General features: G+C 33.1%; 1 protein-coding gene and 1 pseudogene across 29 annotated transcripts in view; one reads left to right on the top strand and one right to left on the bottom strand.

The window, feature by feature from the left end:
- Zbtb20 (zinc finger and BTB domain containing 20) overlaps positions 1–25,871 on the top strand; it is an 838,748-nt gene that overhangs the window by 183,479 nt on the left and 629,398 nt on the right. The window lies entirely within an intron of this gene.
- LOC100717185 (zinc finger CCCH domain-containing protein 15-like) lies at positions 1,952–5,913 on the bottom strand (annotated as a pseudogene).

Below are 25,871 nucleotides of genomic sequence, written 5' to 3'. Positions count from 1 at the left end.
ACTTTTAACCTAGAATTTTAGACAAGAAATTGACAATAGACTTGTGTAGCTGTACTGTGTATAAAGAACTCATATGGCTTGAAGTAGGTTTCTTAGACAAGAGGGGGCTGTAATTACTTTGCTTTTTACATGCATGGTTAGATTTTTATAGCAAGAATAACATGGTATAGGAATTTATTATAGTAGAGTAAATCATAGTATACATTGGAGGAGTTTGGGGTGGTTACGATCCAGCTATCAGTTTTGTGAATACATACACTTAAGCATGTGTGATAGCTTGTTTTTAATTTCTTTACACCATTGCACACTTCAAACATTCCATTTAGCAGTGGGTATGCAAATTGTTCCAAATGCAGCAGCAGCACTTTCACCTGCATGTCAAACTGTCAGAGAGCTTTAAATCAAATCTTTATAGCATTTTTAAAAAACAGTCCCAAAATGGAGGTACCAAACTCTGAAAAAACTTGATTTCCATACTTCCAAAAAAATCTGTGTATATCCACAGGGTAATATCAAAGTTCTAATGTATCTGCTTTCTAATTTTAACCTTTTAAATATTTTATTTTATTTGACTCAATTATATTTTCTACAAATTAATGATAAAAGCCTTGATTAATAAAATCAAATGTCAGAGAAAATGACAACTTGATGAAAAATACTCTACAATATTTTAAGGTACTGTAATACTAAAGATGTACTCATAAAGCTTATATCTCATCAGCTCTTTGTGAAGAGAGATAACCAGAATTTCCTTTTTACCTAAGTTTTCACATCCACACATGTAGCTACATTTTAGCAATATAATTTGGAGCATGCTTTAGGTGTTGTTTCTACTACTAGGTATTATAGATAGAAATATATTCCTAATTTGTGTCTCTTTTGCCTCATAATGTTTGATTTTATTTCATATAATCAAACCAAACTTTGAGGTTATCATAGAAATAAAGTTGCCTTTGTAAGAATTAGATTACTCCCTGTGAGTATGTGTGTTGCCAGAAATTTCATGGTGCATAATTTAGCAGTTTGTGATTGCATGTATGGTAGCCTAATTCAATTGGTTTTGAGAATTTTGGATTTTAAAATTATTCAGTTAAGTAATGAAATTGTAGAAAAATGGAGACATAAAAAGAATAAAGAAAAGGACAGGGAGAGAAGGAGAGAAAAACCTTTTAAGAGAGATTTTAATATAGGTATTTGCTTTTTTTTAAAAAAAAAAAACTTTTGAAGCTTCATTAAGAGAACTGAATGTAAATAAACAGTTACTTTTTTTCTTTCTTCTTTAAATTATTGGCTAAAAATGAGTAACATGTCTTTTTTTGCTTTTAATGTACATCATTGGGTTTAAAGGTAAAAATATCTTGCATATTTTTAAATGTATGATATTCTTTATTTACAACTTTATTGAAAGAAAAGAATAGGGAAAACACAAGGCACTGTCGCTGACCCCACTGGGTTCATGGTCCATTTTAGATGTCCTTTGAAGTGTCCAAAGATACACCAATACTAAATCTGCATGTGTAGTTTCCGAAAAGGTATAGTACTCACATTCTAAGCAGTCTTTAAACCATACAAGTACCAAGGAAAGGAAGTCATTCTTTGAAAATTGTATCAAATTAAAGGCCTTTTAAGCATACTTTTATGTTGTTTATATTGACACATGGCTAATGAAAACTCAAATCTGGAAAAACAGTTACACTTACTACTTGAGTGGACAGTTACAACAATGCAATACAATGACCTTTATATTTCAACTTATCATGAACTACCATGGACTTACTGTGAGGTGTAGCCAAAGTCAGGAGAGAAAAATATTCCTTTTTTAAGGAGAGCAAATCCTCCAGAATCATCTTGAGAAATGAACATTCCCTGTTGATTTTAGGTGAAAATATGAGTGTAGTCAATTTCAACTCATGCTAGGCTGATTTAAATCTTTTCCTTGACCTGTTTGGTGTCATTCTTCTAAATCAAGTATGTTGAATTCTTCTAACTTACCCAGATCATCCCCGGTAAAAAGATTTTCATCAACAGCAACAGCTCCAATGGCTCTGTTTTCTGGGCCACCCACTTTATTGTCCTCTTTCAAGTCAGTGCATTCACCATTTTCAGCCCAATCTCCAGAAGCTTCCCTGAGTTTGTTTTCATCTTTATCTGAAACATATGAGCTAAATCTTTTGTGACTGACTACAGTAATGCTTGTCTCACCTGCATCTCTTGGGGTGTACAGGCCTAAATCCGTGTCATTTAAACTCACAGAGTCATCAACCTTGTCAACACTTGCTTCTTGAGTGTAGTGCATATAATTGGCTTCCTCATTGTAATCACTGAAGAGTTGAGGTCCGAATTGAAACACTTCTCAACCACTAATCACCAGTGCCTTTCCAGCTATGAAGTCATATTTCCTTCTTTCCATATCTTGTTCAAGTTTATCAGTCTTTTCTTGTTTTTTCCTTTTCTTCCATGCAACAAAAGAATCTAGAATAATTTTGGTGACATTTAGACCTATGGCCGAACACTGTTTAAATTACATCTTCTGATGAAATTTCATCTTCTTTCTTTTTATGTTTTTTTTAACACAAATCCAGGATGAAGTTCATGATGACACATACTATTATCACCCTCTCCAGGGCATATGAAAAACTAGCCATACTTGTTATTTTTCAATAGCTTCAAGAAAATGCTTGCAGGCTGAGTTTTTTTTCTTTTTCTTCCAACTCACCATGCTTCTTGTTCACTACTTCTCTGGACTTTTTCTGATCCCAGTTATCCATTGTATCTTTTTCAAGTTCTTCATCTCTTGCATCAATGTAAACACTTCGCTTTTCACATTTTCTTTCCAAAGTCAGGCTATGAGAAAACTTGCATTTATGACTTTATTACACTGCCCTTGCCTGAAGAAGGCACACTGCACGGACTGGGAATCTACACTTTACTTATTTTTGGAGCAGTTATGACAGGTTTGAACAGCTTGTTCAGCTCCTGTAATTCTTTCTTCTTGCCATGTTTCAATTTCTTTTCAGCTTCACTTTGTACTACCTGACATAGATTTTGTTGACCAAATTTTTAACTTGATGAGTGGCAGCCTTGATAAACTTCTGTTGCTTTTCTCCTTTCTTATTCTTTAGACCAAAACTTTTGTTATTGATAATCTTCTCCTTTTTCTGCTCCACCTTTTGCTGCCCTCAGCCTGTTTCAGAAACAGAATAGAACCAATAAATACAAAACAATGAGTGAGATATAGGACTTCAAAACAAGATAACAGTAAATGCAAAATGGCTGCCACAGTGTATCTTATTATCTTTGAAATAGCTGCCAGTGCATCTGACACAACAAAATCTAACCCAACCAAACAAATCAATGAGAATGATAAAGGGCTTCAAAACAAGATAAGGGAGAATTAACAATGGCCACCACCTTCAGAAGGAGATCCCCCATAGATGCTACATTACGCATTGTTATCCTCTGGATAGATGATCAGACTAGCAGCTTTAGTCTGCAGTCAGTGAAACACTAAAAGTTATAAGCATTAAGTTGTATTTTACCTCACTAGCATCATCACAGCCTATGTTTCTCCAGATTATCCCGTCTCTTATGGGAGTGGGGGGGGGTGTTGGCTCTTCTTTTCTCCCTGCCCACATGCCGGAAGAGGATGGTGGCTGGCTCTCTGGGAGAGAGCCAGTCTGCCTGCACATGGCACCAACTCATAGGAGGTCTTAGCTTCTTGTTAACTTGCTGTCTATTCCATGGTCCGCGAATGGTGCAGTCACAGGAGAGGCCTGGCATCTGGCTCTCCCTCAGTTAGCCTGCACATGGCTGCAGATTCACCAACAAGATGTTTTTTATTCTTCTATGCAGCAGGAAATAAATTAACGTGCTGGTGGGCTGAGATATGTTACTTATTAGTAGCATTCAGTATATCTTTGAAATATTTTCTGACTTCTACCCATAGCTGAATAGTGATTTTTCAGAATTAAAGAAGGTCTTAGTTGTATGGTAGCTGTATATTTACTAGTGATCAAGGAAGTGTTATTAATTCACTTGTCAGTATTACAAAAGAATTAAGTAAATAAAGAGCCAGATGGTAGAGCCTAGGACGTATCAGGAACCTAGAATCTTTGAGCTGGACCAATGAAATGACAGAAACATTTCCCAGTTTAACTGGAACTAGAGTTAAGCCTTGACTACTAATAAAAAAAAATGAATATTTCAAGTATGATTCTACGATACTGTATTTTACATGCACAAATATCATCTATACTGATATTTGGGTACCCTACATGTCTCTGTGTATCAAAAGTTAAGAATGTTTGGGGCTGGGAATTTAGCTCAGCGGCATAAGCACCTGCCTTGCAAGCAGGCGGTCGTGAGTTCGATCCCTGATACTGATAAAAAAAAAAAGTTAAGAATGTTCATATGCATCAGAAAAGTCTCTTGGAATATCACATACTGGCATGGAAATCAGAGCAATTATTATGAAAATATTTTTGCTGGTTCAGAGAACAGTGATTTTTTTCTCCTACAGAAATGTATATTTTTACAATTATAATAAAATATTTATATCTCATCCAAAAGAATGTAGGCCTCATAATACCTGTCATTTGGTTTTGCAGTACTTGCCATAGTACATGACTACAAGAGGAATTGGTATGTATTTTCTTTTATTCTTTAAAAAATTTTTAAGAGAATAAATTCAAACAAAATAAAACAATAAATCCAATTGAAACAAAACAGTGAAAGTGATTCAGGACTTCAAAAACAAGATGATAGAAAATAGCAATGGCTGCCATAATGCCTCTTGCCATCTTCAAAATAGCTGTTCATACCATCAGATATATTAAAATCAAACCAAATAAAACATAAGAAAACCAGTCAAAATGAAACTGAAAGTGATACTGGATTTCAAGATCAACAATGTCTATCATAATGATTCTTGTTATCTTTAAAATATCTGCCCATGTCATCTGACCTAATAAAATCAAATAAAACCAATCAAAATAAAACAGTGAATGTGGCAGGACTTTAAAACAAGGTAGGAAATCAACAATGACTATCATATATCTTGTTATCTTTGAAATAGTTGTTCATGCCATCAGATATCATAAACCAACCAAAACAGAATAAAACCAATCAAAACAAAACAGTGAAATGATACAGGATTTTAAAACCCGGTAATAGGGAGTCAACAGTGCTTACCTTCCCTTTTTAGACATTTCCTCCCCTTTTACAGTATCTATTTTACATTTTGAATCCCACTAACTCCTTCAGTTTATATACTAGAGAGACAACATGTTTACCTATGTGAGTCTGAACCATTTCACTCAAGAGCATGATTACAAATTGCATCCATTTACCTACAAGAACCTTCTGATTATCCTTCTTTATAGCTGAGTAGCTTTCCATTGTATAAAATTGCCATATCTTTCTTATCCATTCTGTGGTTGATGGGTGAGCTACCCTTGCTTTTTCTGGTTCCTGGTCGCATGAAGCATTGTTTTCTGTCCTTTGACTTTCAATCTATGAATATCCTTTTGATTTAGTGTGTTTCTTGTACATCAATCTGTATTGCAAGTTGTTTTATTTCAGGATTTGAAACACTTCACTCCAGTCTTTTCTTGGCTTGATGGTTTGTGTTGAAAAGTCTGTTGTGATTCTAATGGGTTTTCCTTTATAGGTGATCTGTTTCTTTTCTCTATCAGCCTTTAATATTCTGTTCCTGTGATGAATTTCTGGAATCTTGATTTTTATATGTCTACATCTAGATTTATTTAGGTTGTGGCTAGTTGGAGTTCTGTATGCCTCACTCCTCTGTATGTCACATCCTTTTCCCATGCTTGGGAAGTTCTCTGCAATTACCTCTGGAAATAGTCTCTTTATGTCATTTTGGTTGGCTCCTGCTTTTCTGCTGACATCTGTCATTCTTAAATCTTTTCTTTGTGTCATCATGCAGCCATTGAATTGTTGTTTCCTGGTTCCTTGCTGTTTTTAAGAGATCTTTCCTTTCAAAATCACTAGTTGCCATCCTGTCTTCAAGGTCTGAAAGTCCGTCTTCAGTTTCTTTCGTGAAGTTTTTCCAGCTTTCAGTGGAGTTTTTATTTCCCTAGATATCTCTTTTGAGTCTCTTTCATGCAATCCACTTCTTCTCTATATTATTCATTCAAGGTTTCCCTCATTCTCCTGTTTCTCTCTTTTTTTAGTCTATGTCTTTTTTAGACATGTTCAGCAATCCTTTTATTGTGTTTGTCAATTCTTCTTTTACTTGAGATATATTATTTATTATCTGATTTCTTTTACAGCCTCATGAAATAGTTTCTTTACTTCACTTTCTATCATTCCAGAAATTTCACCTGGGCATATTCTGCTTTCTTCCATACCCATGTCTCCTGGACTTGTTCTGTTTGAGCTGGAGGCCAGAGATCACCTTTTGCTCATGTTGACATTTTCCTTGGTTCCTCTGTAGGAAAGGTTGTGGGGTCCCCCTACTCATCCACAGTGTAGGGCGATGGTCAGACTCCTGGATTTCTCCTTACTCCTGTTCCCCTTGAGGTTGTGGGTTGTGGGGCAGACTTCTGCAGACACCTGTGGCTTCTCCAATGTGTGGTTTACTCATTCTCCTAGCTCTCACTGGTTACCCTCAGGAGAATCCAGATGGTGTCATATGTGTGAACAGAGGCTTGGCTGCCTGCTTCTCCCCCTTAGTGCTGTTTACCTATGGGAGAATCTTGATGGCAACCAGCATGCGTGCAATATATATTTTGTTACTGTTTCATGACTAGCATATTGATAGTTGTTATAAGATTGATTGTAAATTAATAATTTATAAGCACAAATCCTCTCTTATTATTTAACTGGATTCATGTGTATGCATTATATAAATATTGTTTGTATCCTAATGCCATCTTTTTCACATTTTGTCTATTCAGTAAATACCTTTGGAAACATTTAATTTTTTGATTACTAGAATAGACATATGATTATTGTGTCAGTAATTTAATTAAGTAGAGTGTGATTTTTTAAAAATATTCTTTCCAAAATCATATAGATAATGTTTAAGGTGACTAACTAATTTTAGGTTACTACCTTCATTCTCTCCATTCTTGTTTTCCATTTTTTACTAAATATTTATTCAGTTTTCTACTAGAAACCTTCTAGGTGACAGATATTAACTGTTGAATGAAAGAGATATAGATATTTTTCTTTATGAAGATGATAATGTAGTAGGAAAATGTAATAAATACATAAAAATACTGAATTTCCCCACACAATTCTCATCTGGCATGATTAAGGAGGAATTTGGTCCACAGTGAAGGACTTACTTTATCTCTAGTGGCTGCCTTTCTTAGTAGTGGATTATTGTTGGGTAAAAATTTGTTTAGCAGCCAAATTTTTTCAGGTTATGTTTTAAGCAGCAAGTACTTTTGGAATGAAAGTGAAACAAGCAATATTTGCTTCCAGAGTTATAAAGAGCATAATTTTGGAAATATGGCTTACTTTATATACTATAAATGATCTCTATGTATATTTTCAAATTTCAGATTGACAAATCATAGGAATTTTAGTATTTTGATTTATAGGAAAATATTTTTTAAACAGCTTATTAATAATTCAAAGTTTATCTGTGAATCAATTATATTGGCAAAGAAAGAACAAGGTGACAGAAAAGTATATATTTTTTCTCTCAATAAATATGTGACGTGAATATTTTTGTCTTCTTATTCCACTGTTTATTATGCTTCGTTTCGGCTCTGTGCACCGTCTGGCCTTCCAGTCTGCATGCTCATTCAATGGTATTCCAAGTCATTATACTGGACTTCAGCCTTATTCACTAAGAAGACCATTTCCTGCATCAGCTGTGTACTTGAAATACATTCTTTTACTGTCAAATTATTTTATATGTATATAGTATATATTAGATGTGTTTATCAAATTACTTGTAAATAATCAGCTTTTTAAGGTTATAATTTGAGCTGTGACCTCTGAAACTGAATTATGAGGTTTGACCCCTTGGTTCATATTTTGACACAACAGCCATTAATTATAGCTTTTAAAGGGCATTCTATTACAGTAGAATTGTGTTATGAAAACAATTTAGATATTTTCTATTTAATTTTCAAGAATAATTTCTGAAATGTAACTGCATAAATATATATAGTTTTTATATCTTCATATAATATGTACATTGAAATATTACAGCTTAGAATACATATTGGTGTTATATTAAATGTATTTATGCATTTTCATGCATATCAGTTCATAAAGTCTGTTATATAACTGAGAACATTTTTATATTATCTGTGAGTTGACACCAGGATCATCTTTATTTTACATTACTGCATATATCATTAAATGTGATTATCAGGGCAAGAATGACTTTACTAGCAATTGAATCTAGGCTTTTACCTTTTCCTTGAACAGGGATACAAAAGTAGGTACCTAATAATAGCCAGTGTATAACAGTAATCTAAAGACACTGGAGACATTTTGCTGTAGCTTGATGTAGGACAATGTGAATCTGAACAGTTCAAGTGGCTTTTACACGTACGCATGTCAGAAGTAGAAAAAGGGAAGTAAATTGCACAAAGTTCAGTAAGTAAACTGAGAAAGACAACTATACATATGAACATTTTGCTGATCTCATCACTCATTTAGGGTGTTTTTATTGGAAAAAAGAAGATATTCATATAAGTGAAAATAATTCAAGTTTATAATTTTATGTTACTATTTAATAAAAAATATATTAACTTATTTCTGTATAAAACAGTTTTGTTTTTTTGTGCTATTTGTATTCTTATTTGCTAAATTCATAAAATTAAAAGTAAAATATTTTATAGAGATGATTACTTTAAAAATATAGGTATAATTTTCTTAAATGCATACAATCACTCCTCTATTTTTCAAGTATTTCTGAAATGGCTTCTTGATTTTGCTTAAATTATTATGTAGACTAATGTATTCTATACCTTGATGTGTTTTATTACAAAAAATTATTTAGGCGATAACACATAAACAAAGAACTCTTCTATTATAGAAATATTACTCCTGAAAATTATCCCTGTGAAAAATATTTTTCTTTTCATGTTTGAGAGTACTATATTAAAACTTTTTTAGCATTATGTCCATAATATGTTTCAGAATTATTGTCGTATTAACACTAGAGCTTCAAGTGGTTTCTGTCACTAACTGACATGATTTTGGAGTGCCTCCCTGATAGTTAGGTTGGAACTTCTCTTTATTCAAAGTGTATATTTTGTACTCACCATACTGAAAATAGCATTCTAATTGCAGTTAGAAATGAATTTCTGTTTTGATTCAACTGTTTACAGAGAGTGGGGGTAAATTACTTTTCTTCGCTGGGTGTAAATCTACTCAACTATAAGGCATTTTGAAAAATTAATACTTATCTCATGAGGTTATAATTAAGATTGGTGATGTTAATAAGATCCTCAATTAAATGTGTGAACGTAGAAACTTACCAAATTAATGACTTTTTAAGCTGGAACAATGTTCATTTTAAAATTGTTAAAAGTATTTTTTTAAAATAATTTCCATTTTGATAAATCTATCTTTTCTTAGCTTTACCTTTCTTTGGCTTTGTTCCCCATTTTTATCTACCTAATTTCTCTATGTTTATATTTGCACCAGCAGGGACCACCTCACTGAAGACACTGGATAAAAAAGAGATTATTCCACCCCACAAAGTCATTGTACTGTTACAAAGGATTAATTAATGCTTCATTCAGGGAAAATATTTAGAGTAAGCCGTGTGTTTAGTCATATCGATATACTATGAAAGAAGGAACTAAGCAATAAAAAAGTCATTTTCTAAGTATATATTTTGGATTACATTATTTTCCTTTTAAATTAACTTATTTGTAGGTTTTAAGGCATTTTTAAAAATTTTTTTCTAAAAGCAAAAGAAATAAAGGAAACAATAAGAAAACTAGAGAGTTTACTTAAGGACTGGGATTTGAAACTATCTGTGTGATAAAAGATTAATATCCAAAACACCTATCAAACTATGAGCAGAGAATGTAAATAGACAGTTTTTTAAAAATGGTCAATAGATAAAAGTGTACCTAACATTAATAATCATCAGCATGTTGCAAATTAAAACTAAAATGAAATATCATTTCATACCTGTTAGAATGACTGCTAATGTAAAGATAAAAGGAAAGAATTGGTTATTTTATGGGGAAAAAAGGGCCCATTGTATTTTCTTGGTGGGGGAAGTAATTTTTGTAAATACGAAATACAATTTGGAGGTTCCCTCAAATGAAAATTTAATTACTATATTATCCATCAATGCTACTCTAATATATAAATTCAAAGGACTGGAAAGCTGTGTGTGGAAAAATTGTCTACACTCCGGTGTTCATTGAAGCATTATTCAGAACAGCCAAGATATGCAGCAAACTAAGTGCCCAACAGCAGATGAATACATAAAGAAAATGTGGTTTACATACACAGTGGAATACAATTAAGGCTGAAAGGGAAAGAGATCTATTTATTTTGTAATGCTTTTCCAAATGAACCTGAAAGATACTATGTTAAATGAAATAAGACAGGCACAGAAAGAAAAATACTAAATGGTCTTGCTTTCATGTGGTTTCTAAAATGCTTGAATTTAGACAACCTAGAAATAAAATGGTGGTTGTCAGAGGTTTGCTAATGGGAAGAGATTGGGTACAAATTGATCAAAGAATATATAGGAGAAATAAATTCAAATGATCTATTGGTGATTGTGGTGATTATAGTTCATATGTACTTGAAAATTATTAAAAGAGTAAATTTAAGTGTCCTCAACACGAGAAAGCAGTTAAGTATATTAGATAATGGGCTCTTTACTAAAATATATACATGACCTGTCAAAGAAATAAAAATTAAGTAAATTTAAAGCAAAAAATAATATGAGTTTAGAAGTTAGAATTTTCAAAAAGTAAAGAATTTCTGAAATTATTTGAAAACAAGTTTTTATTGCACCAAGTATACTTAATGATTTGCAGATTTCCCAGATTCTTTTGGGTTGTGAATCGTAACAACTTTTCTTTCTACTAGCTTTTATTACTGTTACCACTCAATCTTTTTCATTTACACATTTTAGGAACGAAAAGCTAATTCTTTGATCTAAAGGAAGGACCTCTAAATCCTAATTCTATATGACTTTTGAAATTAAAAATGTTCTCAGAGATCACTTAGATAAATTCTGGATAATTAATGAAATTTATACCGAGCTCATCTTCCATTGATAAAGATATGAGTTCACTTTTTCTTAATTCTGATATTACTTAAAATTTAATACTATAAGATGGGATGGAAAATTCTTAATTTGGTTTCTATCTACCTTTTTGTAAAAATATTATTTTTAATTTTATTAGCAAATGTTTGTAGTAAATATTGATTGCATTTATTGTAGGGAATTAGTACAAGTACATAAAATATTTCAATCTTATTTTCCTCTTCCCTTATTCTCCTTTTATTTTTTATTTTTAAGACATTATAAAGTTAATTACCACATGTATACAGATTAAAAAACAGGCTAATTAGCCAAAAAATAAATAACATACGTAAGACAATAGTACTAAGTCAAGGAACACTTTTAGATACATTGTTCATACACACTAGATTACAATAACTTTTTCTGCCTTTATTTCCTATTTGTTTTTTATTTCATACTTATCTATTGAATTTTTCATATAAGAAACCATGCGATATTCAAATTTGTTTGTGTAACTTACGTCACTTAAAATTATGGTGTCAAGGCATATCTATTGTCCTACAAATGACATGAGCCTTTTGTTTTTCATGGCAGAGAACATAAATGTCACATATTTTTAATCCATTCATCTGTTGATAGACATAGAGTTTATTTCCAATATTTAGCTATTATGAATTGCACAGGTATAAACAAGGTATGTATATATCGCTGTGCTATGATGTCTTTAACTCTTTTGGAAAGATACTTAGAAGAAGAACAGCTGAGTCAAATTGGATTTCTACTTTTAGTTTTATGAGGAATCTCCATACCGATTTCCATCATGGTTATGTTAATTAGTTTATAGTCATACCAACAATGTAGAAAGGTTTCTTGTCTCTCCAAAGACTTGCTAGCATTTGTTACTGGTTGATTTGTTTATGGTAGCGGTTCTTTCTGGAGTGAGACAGAATCTGTGTTGTTTTAATTTGCTCTAAAGGCCAGTGATGTTGAACATTTTGTCATGTATGCATCAGTCAGTTGTATTTCTTTTCTTGAGAAGTTATCTATTCATTTCACATTACCATTTTTGATTGGGTCTTTAACTTGAGGGGAGTATCTAATTTTGTGGAGTTCTTTATATATTCTAGATATTAGTCTTTTGTCTGAGAAGTAGCTGGAAAAAATTTTCCCCTTCTATTTATTGTCTCTTCATACTATTAGTAGTTTCCTTTGTTGGGTAGATTTTTTTAATATGGTATGATTCCTTTTGTTGGTTTTTGGTATTATTTTTTGTGCAATGTTTTATTCAGAAAGTCTTTGTCTATACCTATGTTTTCAAGTGTTTTATCTATTATATCTTCCAGTAAACTTTTTTTGTTCTGAAGTTTAGATCTTAGATCCATTTTAATTCTACTTGAATGCATATTAAAAGATACAGGTCTAGATTCAATCTTCAGCTTGTGGATAACCATATGGTAAAAAAGACTGTCTTTACTGCAGAAAGTGGATTTGTCTCCTTTGTTAAAGATAATATAGTTGAGCCTGCATGGCAATGTTTCTGCGTCTTCTGTGTTGATGATGGCAAACCTATGGCATGTGTGCCACAGCAGGCACACACAGACCTCTCTGCAGGGAGGGGAGCCAAAGCATCTCAACAGCTGAACAATGGATAACAGTTGTTTTTCTGAACTAAGACCTCAGTCTTGGCCCTTCACAATAAGCAATTGCAGTTTGGATATTTGGTTTTGGAAAGTTTTACCATTATTCTGTTCCACTGGTCCACACGTCTGTTTATTTTGCTTTATTTTTTTGTTTTACATTTTGTTTTGACAGTACCATTTTGTTTTTATCATCTGTAGTTTTTAGTCTAGCTTGAAGACTGGGATTTTGATGGCCCCTGCCTTCTCCTTGTTGCCCAGAATTGATTTTGCTATTCTAGGTCTCTTGAGGTTCCATTCGAATTTTAGGATTGCTTTGTACACTTCTGTAAGGGAATGTTATTGATATTTTTGTTGAGATTGCATTAAATCTGCATAATACTTTTGAAAGTATGGCACTTGACAGTTTCTCCTATCCAGAAACAGGGTATATCTTTCCATTTTCTGATATCCTCTTCACATGATCATTTTGACAAATGAAGAAAAAGCATTTGACGAAATCCAAAATAAATTAATGAGTTTTTTAAAGCCCTGAAGAAAATAAGAATAGAAGGTCTTTATCTCAATCTGATAAAAGCCATTTATGATAAATAATTATCAACATAGTACTAAGTTAAGAAGGCTGGGGATATAGCTCAGGCCAGGCACAGTTGCCAGCCCTTCTTAACTGCACAGTCCTGATTCCCAGTACAAAAAAATAAATAAATAAATAAATAAAAAGAAAGAAAGAAAGAAAAGAACACAGCTTAATACTATAAGAAAGGAACACAGCTTAATACTATAATCATTCCTTCTAAAATCAGGAACAAGACAGGGAGGACTACTATCACTGTTATTCAGTATAACTCTTAAAACATTATGTAGAGTAGTTAGACAAGAGAAAGAATTAAAAAGAAATAAAAAGGGAAGGAAAAAGGTAACATCCATTATTTACAGATGACATGATTCTCTATGTAGAAGACCCCCAAAACCACCAAAAAAGACTCGTAAAACTAATAACCAAATTCAGTAGCTTCTGAAGCACAAGGTCAGTGGTCAAAAACCAAGTGTTCTTGTATACCGGTAACAAACTGAGAGGGAAATTAGGGAAAAAATACCTTTCACAAGAGCATCAAGAAAAATAAAACACTGAAGAATTAATCTTACCAAGGATGAGAAGGACCTCTGTGATGAAAACTGTGGTACTCTGAACACTCTGAAAGAGGTCCCAATCTACTTCTGGAGGCCTTTTACTTCTTTTGGTTCTCTCTGGTCTCTTTTCCCAAAGTGCACAGTTGTTCCTGCCAACACTTAACAAGTTGCTGTGTTTCCAACGTACTGTATATGTCTTGCTTTGTGACTGCACTCTGTCAGTCATCCTGCCATAATTTTCTTGTGACCCATAAAATAAACAACACTATTGGGCTGGGAATGTAACTCAGTGGTGCAGTGCCTGCCTAGCAAACATGAGGCCCTTAATTTGATTCCTGTTACCAAAAGAGAGAGAGAGAGGAAAAAAAGCCACTTTAAAAATTAAAAAATGTTATTTTACTAATGAAGCCTTGTATGTTCTCTAATATAGAATCACAGTTTCTCTCATTGTTTCCTTAACATTTACTCACATTTATAACACTATAATATGCTATTGCATTTTTACTCATCTGTAGATGGTAAGCTTCTTGACTGTAGGAAGTCTACCTTCTTTCATCTCCTACTTCCTCTTTTTTCTTACCTTTTTTCTTTTTCTTTCTTCTCTCTCTCCTCCTCTCTCTCTCTCTCTCTCTCTCTCTCTCTCTCTCTCTCTCTCTCTCTCTCTGTCTCTCTGTCTCTCTGTCTCTGTCTCTCTCTTTAAGCCCAGTCAGGTACTCAATGAATATTTAAAGAATCGAGTAGCCTATGATCTGTGAATTAAATAAAACTATGTTATCCAATGTATGCTTACTAAAATAAAGACAGCAAAGAGGTTCTTTAATTTCCTTTGAATCATTACTCCATTTCCTTTGGTTTTGAGTTTTTGTTTTAATACTTACTTTTTAAGTAGCAGCAACAAAGCAAATATTATATTATGAAATAAAGTTGAATATAATTTTGAGACAAAGAATATTTTTTTAAAGAGGTAAAAGACACTTTTATTTTCAACAGAAAGTTAGAAACTAAAAATACAGATTTTTAAAATATCCAAGATTATAAACTAGTATTGGGATATTTTAGATAGCTGAATAAACATTATGACCTAAACTATAATTCATTCACAATATCTTGTCAAATAATTTTGTCAAATATAAGATTTTTAAAAGATAATGTAAAAATAATATTTGCTAATAATAGGTAAGATAAATGAGAAGTAACTCCTGGACTTTAATCAAGCAATATGAATGAGTTTGTTTATTAAACTGTACTACTGTGAAATAATGAATAATTTTTTTACGGTACATAGAACATGTATATTCTAATAAAAATACCCACCAAACATAGTAAATATGTCAAATAATAATACTACCAAAGTTCTAAATTTATCTAGTTTCTGGTAATCAATTTTTTTATTTTTTAAATTTATTTAAAGAGAAAAAGGCAAAACAGAAAAAGGGTAGACATACAGAATTTAAAAAAATAAACACTAAAGAAATCACTATTTGATAAATTATGTATTGTAGTCTTAGAAATAGTTGTTCAAGTTACAAAATTAAAGCGTACAAAGTGGACATTCAAACAGTAAGAGTGCAAACAGTTCTGTTCAACAATCCAACAAAAACTTAGTATCTATCTTACACACTTAACCATACATGCAGTTATATCCTTTAGAGCATTTTCTTTCCCTTTCTTTTTTACAATAGCAGTTACACATTTTGGGTCTTGTTACTCCTACAGTTTTTATTACTTTTTACACTAGAGACATAATGTAAGATTTACAAATATGATTCTTATTTTTTTCACTTGAGTATAGTCTCCAGTTCCCTCCATTTACCTATGAACAGCTCAAGATCATCCTTTTTTTAAAATAGCAGAGTAATATTCAATTGTATAAAAATAAAACATCTTTTCATCTACTCTGCAGTTAATGGGCATTTTAGTTGTTTCCAAGATTTAGCTATTACAAAGTGTGCTTCTATGAACATGAGTGCACATATATCACTGTCACATCACCTTTTTAGGTTTTCTGGGAAAATACCCAGGAAATTAGCAGGATTGAACGGAACTTCCAATCCTAGTCTTCTGAGAAATCTCCAGGCTGATTTCCATAGTGGCAGCACCAGTCTACACTCTCACCAATAGTGGAGCAGTGTCTCCCCCCACCCCCACAGTCTCGCCAACATTTGTTACCAGTTGATTTCTTGAGAGCAGCTATTCTTTCTGGAGTGAGATGAAATCTAAACGCTGTTTAAATTTGCATTTCTTGAATGACCAAGGATGGTGAACATTTCTTCATGTATTTGTTTGCCATTCGTATATCTTTATCTGAGAAATGTGTATTCATCTCAGATGCCCATTTTTGGAGTGCTTCTTTGAATTTGGGGCTTGATGTTTTTCAATTCTTTATGTGTTCTGGAAATAAGTCCTTTGTCTGAGGGGTTGCTGCCTAAAATTCTTTTCTATTCTGTGGGTTTTCTTTTCACTCTGTTGATTTCTTTTGAAGTGCAGAAACTTTTCAATCATATGAGATCCCAGTTGTTGCTTCTTTGAAGTGTTTCCTGTGCGGTTTGCGTTTTGTTCATGAATTCTCTGCCTACCCCTCGGTCTCCAAGACTTCAACTCACCTTGTCTTCCAGTAGATTTAGTGTTTCAGTTTTAATATTTAGATCTTTGATCCATTTGATCCATTTTGACTTTAGTGCATGCTGATAGACATGGGTCTACTTTCAGTCTTCTGCATGTGGAGAGTCAATTTTTCCAATGCCATTTATTAAAGCTATCCTTCTTCCAGTGAACATGTTTAGCTCCTTTGTCAAATACCAGGTAACTTAGTGTCTTTGTAGTTGTGTTTGCTTCTTGTAATCTGTTCCATTGATTTTCAGGTCTTTTTCTTTGCCAGTTCCATGCTGATTTCATCACTGTGGCTTTGTAGTTTAGTTTTAAGTCAGGAATTGAGATGCCTCCTGCCTTGCATTTGTTGCCCAGAATTGCCTTTGCTAAGTTTCTTCTGTTTCCAAATGAATTTTAGGAGTATTTTTTCTAGATCTGTAAGGTATGTTGATGGTATTTTGATTAGAAATGCATCCAAATCTGTAACAGTTTTGGGAGTATGGCCATTTTCACAATGTTGGTCCTTCCTATCGAAGAGAAAGGAATATCATTCCATTTTCTAACATCCTCTTCAATCTCCTTTTTAGTGTAGCATAATTTTCAGCATATAGTTCTTTTACAGTCTTGGTTAAATTGATGAGACAAAGAATGTTTAAAGGAGTAAGTTGGTTACTTGTCAGACTAATACTGAATCAGTACCTGGAAAGAGAAAGTTGAAGGATTTATATAGGACATTTTAGACACATACCTGTATTATACCTACTCCTGGTTTTATACTAGTTTTAAACTTTTTTATATGTTTAGACTTTACATACACACAAAACATCTGGAATTTAGGCAATATTAGCCTCCTTAGTGGATCTGTTTGGAAAGCATATGATGCTGAGTGGTTCCTTTCTCAAAGAATGATAAGGTTTTATTAAAACAGTGCTCACTGTTCAGTAGTGTTTCAGCTGAAACAGGTGCTTTACTTGCTTTGTTCTTCAGAAACAGCTTTATAGATGTAACTACTGAGTATATAGTACACAGTGGCACTATTAACAAATGAGAATGAGGCCAGGGGAAAACTCATCTAGAATCCAAACACCTAAATGCAGTTAGTAAACAGAGACACTAACTGCCATTAAGCATAATTAAACCTAATATTGACTGTAAACTGTTTCTTACCTTAAACTTCTCAGTAGAGTGTACAGAAAGGGATTAAACAAGAAGATTGGGGCATTAATTACTACCCATTTCACATTAAAGTTACTACCGAAAAGAGTTATATTCATAAATAAAACATAGGATGGACCGAGAGACTAAAAATATGTAAATTCATTTTATACAAATGAATGGGAAGTCTAAATTTAAAAAAAGTAAGGGAACTGTTATGCCAGCCTCAGCAAAATGTAACCCTGGCTAATTACTATAAAATATAGGCTAAAATAATCACAGAGAAGAGTCTGTGCCTTCAGCTGACAGAACCTTCTTCACAGGAGACTTCAACTTAGTCTCTTACCTTCTTCACTGATGTGGGTTTGAGAGAGGATGAAGGGACTTGGAAAAAAATAATTTCTTTTCCTTTTCTCCCCAGTCATTAATAGCCCTTTATTTATGAAATTGATTGTAATGATTGTATAAATGTTGTTTGGTTTGTCAGCAAGATGGCACAGTGCTGTTTTTTGTTCAGCTAAAATGCTCTGGTAACTGGTCTCCTGCTACTATTTAATAATCTCCTTCTTGGGTGCAAACTAAAGAGTATGTTGTGAAGAACATAAAAATGCCAGCTAAATTTAAGATCCACTGTTAAACTTTTATATTATACTGCTCCCTACGAGGGGAGGCCAGAATCTGGGAGATAAGACTTTAAAGAGAAAATCAAAGTAATAACAATACAAACTTCTACTAGCCTTAGAAGTTTTTCAAATTCTGTCTGGCTATGGCAGTGAATGTAGGCTGTTATCTATTGCTTCTTTTCTGTTTCATTTCCAATAAGGAACCAGGATTGTGTCATTATATTGCTAGTATAGGTCTCTAATTTTTGGAACTGTATCCCATAAACAATCTTGAATATGGTTGTAGCATTAAACCAAGCACAGATTTGACTTGATAGCATCCCTAGGCAACTCTTTGTGCTTTCAAACTAAATTTTTATCTTTCATATGAGCATGCACCAGGGTAGTATAGAAGTTGTACACATGAAAAATGAAGCCTATAAAGTAAGTCTTCAGCATGTATTAATATTTTTAGAAGATGTAGAGTTTAATTTTATTATTTATTTATTTAATTTTATTTTTGGTACCAGGGATCAAACTCAACAACCTCATGCTTGCCAAACAGCCACTTAGGCCACTGTACTAAATGCCCAGCCCAGAGTTTAATTTTAGACTAAAGCTCCTGACTTTTTTCTCCAGAATTCAGAGCTAATTCCACTACATATGAGAAGAACTAATGCAACAGAAATAATTAATGGACAAAAAATCCTTTATTTTCTCCACTGAACAAAGATTTACAAACTGTTTAGATGACAGAGGATGAACAAAAATTGTGAGAGTAAGAGTATTTCTATCCTCTGTTCTTATAATAATCGTGACATTATGAAATAACCATAACAATGGCATTCTTATTAATCAGACATATTTATACAGAATTAGTGTTGGCTTCTGCTCTATATTACCTTTAGTTTTACATGAACTTTTATTATCTCTGCATATCAAAAGAGACATGGTGAATGAACAATGAGGCCTTGTTATGAGACAAGTATTATTTGACATTTGGGAAGCTCTTATTATAGGGTTTCCTCCTAAGTGAGAATAACGCGAAGGTTGTCATTAGTTGCACTATTAAAGACACTCAGATTTTTAAAAACAGAAATGGAGCCCTTTTTTTTTCCTTGACAAAGATTAATCAATTAGAACAATTAAAATGATACAAGACTTCTGAGACTTTTCCTCCCAATCCGCTTGTTTTTATATGTAAAACAATGACCTCATATGGCAGTTCTTAAGTATTATTCCTTTGGTTTACAGAGATGACTAGCTAATTATATAGTTTATGTATTTTTTTCAAGGATGACTCTTAAGACTCCAAAATCTGTAACTCTATGTCAAACCATACACATTTTATTTTATTTTATCGTATTTTTTGTAGTAAAAGGGCTCTTTTAAATCCTTTGAGGCTTCTTTACAGACTTACAAGAGAGCTAACTGTAAATTGTGGTGAAAAAATGTGATTATGAATAATATTGAATTTCCTGTTAAAACTGCTGGTCTGCACTGTCAGAGTAGATAGTTATTATCTACTTTGGGGATTAAAGAATTGTTACTATAGGAGTATAGTACTTGAATGTAGGTTTAGAAGGGAATAGGAGTTTGACAGTTGAACAGATATGGGAAGTGGTTGCAATAGAGAAGAACGTAGTACACATGGAAGAATAAGAGGAATAAGAAAGCATAGGTCCTTCAGAAATGGTGTGTACTGCAATGTGGCTGCAATTTAGGACAGAGTGAGAAGTAGTAAGGCTGAATGGGTGCTTTTAATTAGAGTATAAAAGACCACAAGTCTTGTGCTAAAGTGATTGAATTTTTGTCCTGTCACTGTTGATCAGTCACTGAAAGATGAATTTACAATGAAATAGTCAAGGGTTTGATGATGTACTCTACATTGCATAATGATTGAAGAGATATGGAAAATGATGCTGGGATCATGAATCACATCTTCCAGGCTTCAGTTTTAGTGTCATTCTTATATAAAGAACACAGCATTTCTCCAAAGAAATATATTTCCATTTCCATATGAATCCACTGAATTCACCTGTCTGCATCACAGACCTGCCTCTCTTATTTCACCCAGCTGGCTGTCAGAGAGACTTCATTAAGCATTTGAACTTGCTGACTACTTCTTTTAGAAATTCTTTCTTTCCTTATTTCCATGGCATCAGGCTCTCCTGATTTTTTGGTGTCACTCGTCATTCTGTTAATATGTATTTAAAGACACTTTTTTCTGCTATCTAGCTAGTAAATGTTGGACAACCACAAGAATAGATTCAAGCTTTTATGGTGATATCTAGCTATAACACATTAAGATGTTTTCAGACAATGCACTATAGTTACTTAAAGTCCTGGTTTTGCAACCATGTTTTTTTTTTTTTTTTTTGCAACCATGTTTTAAAGGTTATATTTATGAATATAATATTATCTTGTGTTCTTTATCAGTGTGATGGATAATATTCAGCCTATATCCATAGGACAACTTCTGTGATGTCTTTTTTTCCAATTTGTAAAGCTGTAAAATCTCCTAGATGTTGAATAATTATTATATTTTCCTTGAATCTCAGTTTCTTAATCTGTTATATGTAGATCCATTATAGCTCTTTGAGATTCCCTGATGCTGTAATTTGATGTTTTAGTAAATGATAAAGTGGTCAAGGCCAAAGAATTTCAGAAGACACTCTGAATTCCATAGTCAAAGGCCATAAATGCATTTATGTGCTTATATTAGCACATAAATGCATTTAGATGTGTATATCTGTACATATTATTTTCATTTTTAATTCATTAAAACTTCTCTTTAAATCTGTACTTGTTGCTAACTGACTGAGTTCTTTTGTAATATAAAAAAACTCAAACAGAAATATAGAAGATCTCCCACTTATTATTGGGGTCAGTTGAAAACTGAGTATGGTTAATTTTTCTTATGTATTTATTTTCTTTACCAAATATATAATTGTTTTCCTACCTCCTTTTGGATAAATTTTACTGAGCACTTGCAGCATACAGTCTAACTAGAATTCCCCTCTTCTTCACTTTCACTTTTATGTGTCATTTTTCTTATTTTTTAAGCAATCTTTCCATTAAAAATGAATGATCATTTTACTCGTTTGTTCCTTCATTTTTGTCATTTAAACCTACACTCTGATACTGTCCACACCAATATCTGCATCCTTCATGTCTATTTTTTTTTGTTTCTTGACATTTTGTCTAATAACATATTCAAAGGTAAGCCATTAGCAGTCTGCATAATACTCTGTCTTGAAACACTCCTTCAAAGTTTGCTTGTCCATCTTTGATTATTTTGAAGGCTCACCAGGTGAAGTAAAAAAATCAGGTTCATTGGCATAATTGGAAGAAAATAGCTGAGAAATTGAGAGTTTAATGAATTTTAATCTTGGTCTCCTCAAATATTGGTTATATATGAGTTTGGTCCCAAGCTGTCTAGGAATGTGTAAGTTTACCTCTAAAAAATAATTGCACTGTTCTTTCTGTGAGTAATCTATGGTTTTGGCCAATTCTTTGCTTATCTCCAAAATTGTATCATTTTAAATTTGAGAAAGAAAAATTTTTTTTAAATCTGAAAGCCAAAGATTCTATTCTGCTCATAATAAAAAATTCTATCATTCCGGAAGTGTAAATACTATGCTCCTACAGGAAACCACCGTATAATTTTGTCTATATTTAGAACTTTTAATGTAGATTCTTTGGATGAAGATGATGTTGAAGCATTATGAACTGATAATTCCTGCACACAAAATACGTTACAGAAAATAAGATATTTCTAGCCACTAAAAATTATAAAATAAATTCTTTTTGCTGTACCTTAATCTATATTATAGAAGACCCACTAGGGTAAATACTCTCTCAACATAAATTTGTGATGAAAACACCTAAATTCTGTCTTGAAAAAGAAATTTTATCAATTAAAGGTCTTTGTATTTTTGGAGAAACTTTTCTCCTGAAATGCTGTGTATTGGAAAGCACATATTTGTGTGAAGACACTCAAATAGAGACGAGTCTATTTTTAGTGCACTGTGTAGGGAGTGACTTGCATAGAATTCCATTAATAGCAATGCATATTGTGCTCTTTTCATTTCATTTTGCAAGTGAATTTAGTATCAGAATAATGGAAGCTAGGAGAGGAAGACTTTTGAAGCTAGGAGAGGAAGATTTTTTAATTTTTTTATTGTTTTTGGGACAAGGTTTCACTAAGCAGTTCCAGCTGGCCTTGAACTCACTTTGTAGCCTAGACTGGCCTTAAATTCATAGTGATCTTCTTGCCTTAGTCTCCGGAGTGCTAGGATTACAGGTATGATTCACTGTGCCCAGCTACAAAAGGAAGACTTGATTTGAAGCCTAAGTAGAGCAGTGTATATGTATGTCAAATAAGGATCTACCAAAGTCACCTGAATTGCTTTAGATATAAAAGTTGTACTTGGAAATATTTTCTTATGAGCATGTATGATATGAGCTAGTGATTTTTCCCCCTGTGGTTCCTTTTTCTGTATACAATGTGATATTGCCTCCTCAGTAGCATTTAAAATGTGTGATTATTAAGGTGACTTGGAAGTTCTACTGGAATTTAGTGGATAGTGGTAAGAGATGACATAAAGTCCTGTAGTGATTGGCTGATTAGTTATAAAGAAGACTTGAGGAATCCTCACATCAAAAATAGTCCTATTGGAGAATGCCTTCAAGAGCAATTAGCTGTTCTGGTGACAGGTTTTTCAAACATGTTCAGAAGAATCTACAGAGAGACGACTTATGGCATAGTACTTGCGCAGTGATTGTATATGTAATTGAAATAGAATTTTGTATTTACCTTTTCTAAACATGATGCACACAGATGTTTTGCATTTTACCCCCTTTTTCTTGTCTTATCCCATCCCATCCTATATTATTCCACCCCATTCTGTCCCCCTCTCCTCTCCTCTCCTCTGCTCTCCTCTCCTCTCTTCTCCTTTTTTCTTTCTTCCTTCCTTCTTTTCTCCTTCCCGGTCCTCCCCTCCCTTTCTTTGTCCTTTCTAGACTTCTTGCCTTCTCTCCCTCCCTCTTTTCTTCCTTCTCTCTTTCCTCTTTCTTTCTCTCTGAGGGTGCTGCTGGAAAATGAAACTCTTTTCTCTTTTTCCCTCTTTTCTGGAGCATTAGAGATCAGACCTACAAGTGCTCTACTCCTTAACTTCATCCCCTGCCCTTTTCATTTTTTATTTTGAGGCAGGATCTCTCTAGGTTGGCTGGGTTTTCGGGAACTGTGACTCTCCTGCCTCAGTCTCCTGAGTAGATGATCATACCTGGCCTTCCTTTCCATTTGAGTCTTTAACCTATGTAATTAATCTTTGCTTCAACAGCGCTGGTATTACAACCTATAGTTGGAAAAAAATGTTTGCAGCTTTTTAAATGTCTGCTGAGAAAAAAGTAAAAGAGAAAATAACGGAAGAGTTATCTCTAATGTGATCTAATTCCTTTTTAAGCTGGTCAAAGCTAAAAAATATTTCCTTGTGTACAAAAAAATGTATTTCTATTTGTGAGAGGGTGATTTATGGATTTATATGCTAGTGGACCAGACTTAAAGGTTGACTGCCACCTGTTGCTGTGACAACAAATATATTAAACAGAAACCCACACTCCACTGACTCACAACATTTGGATGCAAAGAGTTAGTAGTCATGTGTTATTAGGTCAAAAAGATCAAGGTTTACTGAGATGACATTGAAATATTCTTTATTTTCAATGAAAATGAATCATCCCTGAACTGGAATGGTGATTTGGCGTATTGGGCCTCTGCCTTGCCAGTTTTTTCTACTTTTTAAGATCAAACACTTTTTCAAATATATATTTACAAAGCTTTGTTTCAATGTTTTTCTTCTATTCTCCTTTTATTGTTTCCTTTTCCTTTCTTTCCCCCTTGTTCGTTCCTTATTTCCCTCCCTATTTGAACATTTTCTTCCTGTTTCATAACATGTATTACGCCTTTTGATTCTTATTTACCATTTTGGTGTCTCACACAAGGCAAGCAATACAGTAATTAAACATGTATGTCCCATTTAGTTCACTTAAGACTATCATCTCAGGGTACATCTATTTACCTAGACATGTCTCAACTTTATCTTTATTACAGAGTAGTACTACATTGTATAAAAAAACCACATCTTCTTTATCCATTTATCTGTTGATGGACATTTGGGCTGTTTCTAAGAGTTAATTGTTACAAATTGTGTCACTATAACCATGGTTGTGGATATATTGCTGTGGTATGATACTTTTAATACTTTTGGGAAGATTTCAAGCAGGAGGATACCATGGTCAAATAGAACCCCTAATTTTAGTTTTTTGAGGAATTCCCATGATGATTTCCAGAGTGGTTGTTCCACTCCACCCTCCCACGAACAGTGAAGAAATGTTCCTTTTCCCCACCAGCATTTCTTTGCTGATTTCTTGATAATAACTATTCTTTCCGCAGTAAGAAGGAATCTCAGTGTTGTATTAACTTGCATCTCTCGAATGAGCAGTGATGTTGCACATATATTTATTTGCTACTTCTACTTTTTTTCAGATGCCCACTTTTACTTGAGTACTTAAATTTGAGAGTCTGATTTTTTGATTCATTTATATATTCAAGATATTGCTCCTTTATGTGAGGAACAGTTGGAAAAAAGTTTTCCCACACTGTTATTTCTTCAGGTGGTTTCTTTTACAAAATGTTTTAATAAGGTATGATCCCAGTTTCTTTTTAATATTTCCTGCAATCAGGATTGTGTTCATAAAGACTTTGGCTACACTTTGTCTTCAACAGTTCAACCTATTCTGTCTTCCAGCAGTGTTAATATTTCTGTTTTTTTATGTAGAACTCTGACCTATTTTGATTTTCGTTTAGTGTATGGTGAGATGTGGGTCTAGATTTAATCTTCAGCATTTGGAAAGTCAGTTTTTACAGAACCATTTATTAAAGAGGCTAACTTTCTACCAGAGAAGGTGGGTGGCCCCTTTGCCAAAGATAACATGACCGTGTTTGACACTCTTTTTTTTTTTATTTATTTAAAGAGAAAAAAAGTAGAAAAAAGGGTAGAAATAATACAGAATTTCAGAAAAATAAACAGTAAGAAATCACTAGTTGATAAGTTATATATTGTCATATTAGAAATAGTTGTTCAAGTTACAAAATTAAAGCATACAAAGTGATATTCAAATAATGACACTGCAAACAGTTCTGCTTCAATGATCCAACAAAAAATAGCAATTATCAGTCCTACACACTTGTTTTTTATCTTAAAGAGGGTAACATTAAACATGTCAAAACAGAACAAAACAGTTCATAAGGAAACAATTTAAAGAAACGCAGATTTCAAAGCAAGTCCATTGGAGATCTTCACTGTTTATCATATTGTCTCTCGTTTTCTTCCAAACAGATGTCCCCTTCTTCACACACATTGAGTATATACTGAACATTAAAGAGCTAATCAAATCATTACAGGATGTTGAAGGCTTTTTAGGTCTTCAAGACCTGATTTGGGGAAGTCAATAATGACTACCATAATGTCTGTCATTCTCTTC

This window comes from Cavia porcellus, unplaced genomic scaffold, assembly GCF_034190915.1.
Source record: "Cavia porcellus strain 051 isolate PalLab524CR breed Dunkin Hartley unplaced genomic scaffold, mCavPor4.1 scaffold_15, whole genome shotgun sequence".
NCBI classification, from domain to species: domain Eukaryota; kingdom Metazoa; phylum Chordata; class Mammalia; order Rodentia; family Caviidae; genus Cavia; species Cavia porcellus.
This window is presented reverse-complemented; position numbering and strand designations above follow the sequence as displayed.